Raw genomic sequence first — 9,698 nt, 5'->3', positions numbered from 1 at the left:
AGAGTATTCAAATGAGGCTGAAATAAAACAGCGTGGAGATGAGCTTGAAAGGTGAGAATGGGGACAGTTTGTCAATGGCCTTGAACACAACTAAGATGCAGTTATATTATAAGTGCTGTTGAGGAAAGCCCCCCTGCCCACCTCTTCCCATGCTTCCACTTGTCTGCTCCCCAGTTGCCTGAATCCTGAGAAGAATCATTAGTCTGAGGTCAGGTCTCAGGTTAGTCACGGAGCATGTTGCTCTTGCATCGGGAGCTGTATCTTCAGGGCCTGCACATGTGTGCCTTGCTTGCTTCCTTGCCCACCTCCCTCAGGGTGGAAACTGACCACGGTTAGGAAGGGGCAGTGAGCAGCTGGGCACATTCCAGGTGTTTCTGGGTCCCACGTTGAAATACAGTTATAACATCCTAAAGTTCTCACTCTTCTTCCTAGCATATCGTAGAACCTTGAGCAAGTCGCTTAAAGTTTCTTAGGGTCCATTTTCTCATGTGTAATATAAGAGTTAAGAGTTAGTGAGACTTCATAAAAATAACTGACATCACAAGTGTTCTCTGCGAGTCAGGCACTCTTCTCAGTGCTTTACAGAAATAGGGCTTCCCTGGTGGTGCAGTGCTTGAGAGTCCGCCTGCCGATGCAGGGGATGCCAGTTCGTGCCCCGGTCCGGGAAGATCCCACATGCCACGGAGTGGCTGGACCCATGAGCCATGGCCGCTGAGCCTGCGCGTCTGGAGCCTGTGCTCTGCAACGGGAGAGGCCACAACAGTGAGAGGCCCGCGTACCGCAAAAAAAAAAGAAATGGACTCACCCCTCCTAACAACCCAACCAGGTAGCTGCTATTATTGCTCTCTTTACAGAGGATGAAACAGAAACTTAGAAAGGTTGATGCCTTGTTTAAGATTTCATAGTTAGTTCTGGGTGGACTTGGGATTACAAACAGGGGCTCTACCTTTTAGGTAAACACACACCCACACACACAACACACAAACAGGCACATGCACGCCACCTCATTAAATAACATATAAGTGTCTGATGTATTTAAAACAGTGCCTAGAACAAGTGGGTTCCTTAGCTGGGAAATCTGCAAAAGGACCTTACTACAGGGCTAAGTGTACAGGTGACATGATTTCATTTATACTTTAGAAATATTAGGATGTAATGTCTCTCCTCTCCCAAAGTTAGGCCTGCATCACCCTCCCGAGGGTGTGGGAAGTTAGAATAAAAAATAGTAAATTCAGACCACAGAATATAGAACAGGAAGGGCCTTTAATGTTAGCTGTCCCAGCCCACTCTTACTCAGTTGGGGAAAATGAGGTGCAGGGGAAGGACCCAAAGCACGTTGCAGCAAGGTTCCGGACCCGGGGCTCTCATCTAAGTTCTAGCCCAGCGTTCTTCCCCCTCCCCACCCCTTACCCACCCTGGGCTGCCTCCCCAGCACTTGGGAAAAGAGTTAAAAGCATAACCCAACCAGAACAATCATGTTCACATGTGAAAGAGCCCACAGACACACATCTCCACCGTCCAACCTCCTCCTGCCCTCTCCGATTTCTCTGGAAATAACAGTCTCCTTGTCCTTTGCAATTCCCAGCAGAGTTATCCTTGGCCTTTCCCTGGGAACAGAGGTACATGGGGACACCTACTTCTGACCATCAGAATAAGAAAAACATTTGAAGTGGGCTGGAGGCAGGGGGGTTGCTAGGCTTCAGTTCTTCCTTTGATGTTTTTAACCTCTGTTTTAACCCACTGCAAACTCATCTGCAGCCTCGTCTCCGCCACCACTTCCCTTCCCTAGCCATCGCTAGAAGTTCTTGGGCTTCGGAGACGGCCAACTTCGATTTGGATCATAACTCTGCCAATGAATAGGGTAGCTGTTGAGCAAGTCTCTAACTAAGTTACTTAATTTACTTGAGCTTCAGTTTCCAAATCTATAATTATATCTTCCTCAAAGAGCTGAAGCAAAGATTTAATGGAATAGCATATATAAAGGGCACTGTTCGTAAAATCTCTATAAACGATTCCCCTCCCTTTTTTACGATAATCCCAGCAGCATGTCTCCTAGATCAAAGTAGAGAAATAGAAGAACGAAAATGCTATCTCATATTTTTACAGCACTTGAAGCTAACATGTTACTTTTGCTTGACATTGTTGCTTTAGATTTAATTTACTGATAAATTAATGAAATTTCATTCCTTGAGTATTCACTAAAATTTAAGAACATTGACCTCATTGTGTTGCTGTAAGAATGAGTGCATTCAAATATTTAGAAAAGAGTCTTTACTTTGATTTATATTGTTACTATTATCATATGCCAGATGCTTTGGTAGGTGCTAAGGACACAGATGAATAAGACACAGATTCTGCCCTCAAGAAGCACAGAGGCATCTTGTTGACCTTATTTAACAGTGAATGAAAAGAGGCTCAGAAAATTCATTGACTTGCCAATGTCACAATGTATGTGACAGGGACAGGGCTCCACCCCAAACCCAAATCTTCTCCCTCCAATTCCCATGTTCTTTATACCATGTTATCAGATAATGCTGTTTTATTCAACTGTCCTCCAGCATGATCATATCTTCAATCTTGACCGTTACTATTATACTAACTTTTTCTATGACTCCCACCCCCAGATGCTGCTTGGTTTTCAAGTACAGGAGATAAGGAGGAAGAGGGTGTTAAAAATTATATATACATAAATTTATATAGAGAGAGACAGACAGACAGAGACAGAGACACAGAGAAACAGAGACAGAGACAGAGAGAGACAGGGACAGAGAGAAAACCTGTCATTTACCAGGCACCAAACTAGAGATGCTTTTACTAGACGTTCATGCCTCACTTAACTGTGAGTATAATTGCCCTCATTATTATGCCCAAAACTAAGGCTTACAAAAAAAGTGTACATTTCCTAGGCAACTGGTGGATCTGGGATTCAGTCTGTCCTTCTGAGTCATGGCTCCTAAACTTTTTTTTTTTTTTTTTTTTGGCTGTGTTGGGTCTTTGTTGCTGTGCGCGGGCTTTCTCTAGTTGCAGTGAGCAGGGCCTACTCTTGGTTGTGGTGTGCAGGCCTCTCATTGTGGTGGCTTCTCTTGTTGGGAGCACAGGCTCTAGGTGTGCGGGCTTCAGTACTTGTGGCTTACGGGCTCTAGAGCACAGGCTCAGTAGTTGTGGCACACAGGCTCAGTAGTTGTGGCTCGCAGTCTCTAGAGCGCAGGCTCAGTAGTTGCGGCACACGGGCTTAGTTGTTCCACGGCATGTGGGATATTCCTGGACCAGGGCTCGAACCCGTGTCTCCTGCACTGGCAAGCGGATTCTTAACCACTGCACCACCAGGGAAGCCCCCATGGCTCATAATCTTAATCCTTGCATAAACTATATTCAAAAATAGTCAGGGCAGTATTGGAGTTATCTTTCTTTCTGGTTCAGTAGGCCTGATGTCCAGAGTTTCATGGGGATTTTAGATTTGTGCATTCAACAATTTGTCCATACTTATTGAGCAGTTTCTATGTGTCGGACACTGTGCTTGGGAATCAGAGATATGTACGATGCTGTCCTGACCCTGAGACAGCCATACAAAGACAAATAGTGGTAGAAGATGAGAATATATAAGTCCATTCAAAATGAGTCCCAAAGCTGAGTTGGTTAGAATGGCGTCATACTCACTCACTTGTGACCCAGAGAAAAGATTATTTGGGGAATGACATAATAGGCATTCAATAAGTGCTTATTGAATGGATGAAAGGGCTGGGATGAAACCTGGATGACCAAGTGGAAAGACCAGTATCTGGAGGGTAGTCTCTGCCCTGCTAATCATACATGTAACTTTTCCTCTATGTATCTCAGTCCACAGCACGTATTGTGTGCTTGTCTCAAGGTTTGCAACCATAAATCTGACTGCATCAAAAAATTCAGCACAAAGTAGGAATCCAAACAAGCTAACATAAAGAGTACATTCCAATGAAATATGCAAATTGAACCAGTGCTCATGTGGGACACATGGGCTGCAATTTATGTGTCTCTCACTGCCCTTCTAACCTGGTTGATGGGGGTAGTCCTTCCTATACTCCTGGATGAAAGTTGAGGTAGGCCCCCTGACTTCCTTATTTACTCTTAGGTAATCAAAAGTTTGGTAGTCATTTAAAATCCTTAAATAGAGTCTCAGTTCAGTAGAGTCAATATAATAACCAAAACCTCCAAGCTCATTTAGGATGAGTACTTCTTCCTCCTCCACCTCTGGCCTATTGTACTCCAGGGGAGGGTTATAGACAGTGTCTTCTTCCTTTAATATCCAAGTTCTTCCTCCCACTACTGGTTGACTCTGGTCTGTGAGAACATCCTGGAATTGGACTGGTAGAGGGACAAAGAGAGAAGAGAAAATGGTAATGGGCAGAGTGGGAGAGCTTTTACTTCACATGTATTGTCATAAACTAGCACTGGCTACTCTGGTCCTGGCACCTGATTAAAGAGGATTAATTCAAAAAGGTACATGCGTCCCAATGTTCATAGCAGCATTATTTACAATAACCAAGATATGGAAACAACCTAAGTGTCCATCAATGGATGAATGGATAAAGAAGATGTGGGGTGTGTGTGTGTGTGTGTGTGTGTGTGTGTGTGTATAAAACCCAGTATTACTCAACCATGAAGAAGAATGAAATAATATGATTTGCAACAACATGGATGGATTTGGAGGGTATTTTGCTAAGTGAAGTAAGTCAGACAAAAAAAGACAAATGCTGTATGATATCACTTATATGTGGAATCTAAAAAATACAACAAACTAATGAATGTAACAAAAAGAAACCGACTCACAGATATAATAGAGCACAAACTAGTAGTCACCAGTGGGGAGAGGGAAGGTGGGAGGGGAAATACAGGGGTAGGGGATTAAGAGGTACAAACTGTTAGGTATAAGATAAGCTACAGGATATATTATACAACATGGAGAATATAGCCAATATTTTGTAATAATTATAAATGGAGTATAAACTTTAAAAATTGCGAATCACCATACTGTACACCTGTAACTTATATAGTATTGTACATCAACTATACTTCAATTTAAAAAAAAAATTAAAAGATGATTAAGGGTGGAAGAGGGGAACAGGATTTGTGGCCTTTGCAAATTCCTCACTGAAAGCATTTAATGACGCTACCAGGGAGTGGGTGATGGGTCTCCCTTAAGCTAGCTGTCCCCTTCCCATGCCCAGTCCCCTTTTTCCCAGCAGTCTGGTTCACGTAGACTCTCTATTTAGTTATCCCTCCCCAGTAGGTTTCTTGGGTAGAATTTCAGTGCCTCTAGGCCTGCTTTCTCCCACATGGTCCATGTCTGGTCTTCAGGAAATATACAAATCTTTGACCTGACAGACTCTGGGAGGCAGGCTAATCCAGTGCTTCGGCCTCTCCCTCCTTCCAGCCATTGGCAGCTCACCAGGCTGCCTCTGCTGCCAGCTCTCTTGGGCAGAAGGCAGAGCCAGCCCACTGAGTCACCCCAACTTCAGAGGACCCTTACCAGACTCTCCAAGTGGCCCTGTGGAGGCACTCACTCTTGTTTTGAAGGAAGAGGGATGTGCCCTTACCCCATCCCTTCCCTGGGGATGTGGGATTCAAAACACAGCTCATGTCAAAGACAGTTTCCTCTCAAACCCTCTTTTAACCTTCAATTTCTTGATTTATCTCCAATATTTTATGTCCTCAATGTGGATGTAGAATCCAAGAGCCACAGACTCAATTTGGGGCTCTCTCCTTTGTAAATTCCACACCAGGTGAATGCAGCTTTTAAGGTATCTTGGCACCATGGCCAACTTCCCCCTGAATAGCCTACCATACACACATTAAGTATGTCCCAATTTTCACATTAGCCGGTACAATGTAGAACTCATTCCCAAATTAGCCCTTAGGTGGAACCTTTCCTCTGAAAAGGATTCTTTCCAGCTCTAGTCCCACATCTCTCAGGCTGTATTCCCCAACGGTCTCAGCAGATGGTGACGTCTCTTGCTGTCAGAGCCACAATGTGGCACAAAGTCTACCTTGCATGTCCAAGGCCCTCTGTAATTGATCCGTGATGGATGTATCTGAAGATACCATGAACTGCAGCTGTATCACATTACCTATTCCCACTGTATCCATTGGCAATCTTCCTAAAAGAGCCTTCAGCACCCATTCAAGCATGGCATCATGGATACAACATACCCTGCACCATAGCTATTGCCCTTAAAGCATTTCTCTACTATAAATAAAAGGGAATTAATCTTTCTTGAACCCCTATATATCAAGTACCAATCCTTATTTTCCAAAGTAACCCTAAGGAATATTTATTACTTTACCACTTTTCCAGATAAGAAAACTGAGTTTCAATCAGGTTAAGTAACATGCCTGAAGACACACAGCATATAAACGGTACAGTTAGACTTAAATACCTTTGATTCCAAAACCCATAGCTGTAATGGAAGGTAAAGTCCATTATGAGACAGGAGACCTGGGGTTTATCCCAGCTCTGCCATTAGTTTGACCGTGGCCTTGGATAATTTCCTTCTCCTGTCTGAGTCTGAGCTTCATCATCTGTAGATGAAGAAACTGGATACAGTGACCACTCACGCCCTTCCAATTGCAGAGTTCTGAGCTACTGAAAGGTGCTTATGTTAGTCACGTCGGCCTGCCCAGATGTTTTAATTCAGAATTTTCCATGTGGTAATCAGTCTCATCTTGTTATTTCCTGCCTGCACTTCTAACCTCCCTCATTTGGGATCACATGTGTCGCTTTTTTGTATTGCTCGTGTTTACCGAGGGCCCGATTTAGAGTCATCTGCAAATTTCATCAAAGGGCGTTTATCCACCCACCACCTACCCAGGGAAACTTGGTGGGCCATACCAACAGCAGAGCTCACGTTCTGATCGCTCTCTTCCTTCTTACATATTTCTCTAAATGTCTGCCCTCAAAGTGGCTTAGCATTATCCTGAACACCTGTGGTCTGGGGGTCAGCTGGACATGGGTATGAACCTTGGGCAAGTTATTTAACCTTCACTTAACCTTTTGGAACTTCAGTTTCTTCATCTGTGAAACAGCAATCATTACGCCACCACCAAAGTGTTATTTGGAGTATTAGAATTAGGTGTGGCATATGGCGCATTCCAGGGCAGGACTAGGAATCAGTCACTCCCCTCCCCTCTTCCAAAGGCTTTGGGAATGGCCATCAGGCAAACAGAGCTTTCCAAAGAGATTTCTATCTGAATAGCATCGTGGAAAGTTTTCCTAACAATGACATATAATATCGCCCATATACTTCTTAACACCCTTAGACATATAATGTGTACTTTTGGCCTGCAAGTAAAGAAGGAAAACAAAATCTCAGGTCTCTCTGATGAGTGACCTTGCAGGGGTTATTTAATCTTGCTAAGCCTCTTTTTATTAAGCTTCTCTAAGTCTCTATACTTTTACGTTGCTGTGAGGCTTAAATGGAGTAATGCAATTATGTCAGGCCATGATAGGTACTTGATACATCAGATGGGTCTGCATTTGAATCCCCTCTCCCTTTTACTAACTTAGAGATCTCTTTAAGGTCTAACTTCCACATCTGTCAAATGGGGATAATACTTCTTATGTTCAATGTGGTTGTTAAGGTCTGTGCATTATTGCATCATTGGACATGCCTAACACAGAGAACGTTCTTGGTATGTGGTAAAACCTACCCCCTCCCTTTTCCTGAATGTTTCTGAGTTGTGCTGTCATGATTAAGAGCAGGTAAGGAGACTGATTTATTTTTTAAAGTTAAAAGGCATAAGGACAAAACAGGTGAAACCTATTCCTTCCTTTGAAGGGTCCCTAAGAGTTAAACTTGGGATGTAGTTGAGACATCAAGATGGTTCTCCATAAATAAAAACTTTACTAGGCAATCACATTTGGTTCATATCAAAATCACTCAGATCCAAAGATGCATTCCAAGCAGTTGACATCCATTTCAGTTGGATGCTAATCCAATTTTTTTAAAATTAATCCAAACTTGAAAAGAAGCTGATCTCATGTATCTTACCAGAACATCCTGCTCCCACTTGATTTCCTGGGAGGGAAAAGGGTAGCCTGGCTCTCCAAAACAGAGCTAAAGACACATCTTTTCCCCATTTCAGCTGGAATCTGCAGTTTCAGAAAGGATTTAAACAGCCCAGTTGAATCTCATAAATTACTCCTTTCACAGCCTTTTTGCCTCTCTCTTGAGATTTACCAAAAAACAAAAGAGCTCATGTCCTTTCCTACAGTTGTTGGATCCTGGAACCCCAGCACTGGAAGGGCCCTCGAAAAGCTTGCCTCTTCCATCTCCATCAGCCCCTCACATGCGACAGTCACCAAATCTCACCAGTTCTATCCTCTTGCCATTTCCCAAACCTGTCTCTTTAACTTTATGCCAGCTTCTATTCCCCCAGTCAAGTCCTCGTCACTTCTCACCTAGACTATTGCAATCATGCCTCAAATCATCAGGACTCTGCCAGTGCATCCTCCATATTGCAGTCAAAACCTTTATAATATGTCAATAGGTGCATACTACTGCCACGTGCTTAAAACCTTCCAGTGGCTCGGTACAAAATGCTTAGTTTGGTCACTGACAGCACATTCTGGCAGCTGCCTGTCTTTTCAGATTCCTTCCTCTGCTACTGCCCTCTTTATACTCTGTAACAAGCCATAAGTGACTTTGGACTTCTCTTTTGTTTCTGGAAAGCTTTGATACCACCTGAACATCTACTATGTGTGTATCACTGGGAACCTAGGGATGAACGTGTACCCTACACTCAAAGACCCTACAGCCTGAAGGCATAAACAATACATAGAGGCAAATAATAATACAATGTGGCACGGTAGAAGGAAGCACAAGATACTCTTCTTGGAGTCCCAAGGAAAGGCTCTGAACAATCTGGGAGGTGGAGAGGAAAGGGAGAGGGAGAAAAATGATTCTAGAAGGAGATGACACAAGGTATTTCCTTTAAATTTGAACTGTGTTTAGACTTTTAGAATTGCAGGTTTATGGTGCAAGATGGCAGAGTGGGCATCCCTCCTAGATAAGACCTCACTGAACAGACAACAAAGATGTACAGGATAGAATACATATTTTTGTTGGTTTGGATTTTTTTAAAAGAGAGAGTGCTATCTACACACAAATCTCTGATTAGTAGAAAGAAAATGGGATCACTGAAGCATAAGCTAGAGCATAAGAGGTCAGTACAAAACCCAGAGAGAAGACTGCAGTGAGTGTGTGACCTGATGTAACCTGATGGAGCAGGTTTGGGGAGGCAGAGAGGGCTATGGGATGGCCATCATGAGGGAATCAAGACTAGCCTGGGGAGGCCCGTAGTCTGAGTGGAGGCTGGAGATGGAGTCAGAGAAGAGTTCAAGGTAAACCCACATTTCCCCCTTGACCAGAAGAAAAGGAGGAAAAATGCTTCCATTCAGGAGAAGAAAAATGTGCTTCAGTGAACTCATTTTCACTGTAGAAATTATAGAGGTTCAAGCAAACTGGTCTTTATGCACAATAAAGACAAGCCTGCCATTCATCAAGACTTGCTCATCCACACAGAGCTCTCCCTCTGCCCTCCCGTGTGGAGAAAGAGGCCTTTGGGGTAAAGGGACCTGTTGGATTACTGAGGGAAAATATGCCAGCTACCTATGCTGCCAGACAAGAGACTAACAAATAAAAGTAAAGCAATTCAGTCACCAT

Source organism: Orcinus orca, chromosome 1, assembly GCF_937001465.1.
Source record: "Orcinus orca chromosome 1, mOrcOrc1.1, whole genome shotgun sequence".
Taxonomy (NCBI): domain Eukaryota; kingdom Metazoa; phylum Chordata; class Mammalia; order Artiodactyla; family Delphinidae; genus Orcinus; species Orcinus orca.
This window is presented reverse-complemented; position numbering follows the sequence as displayed.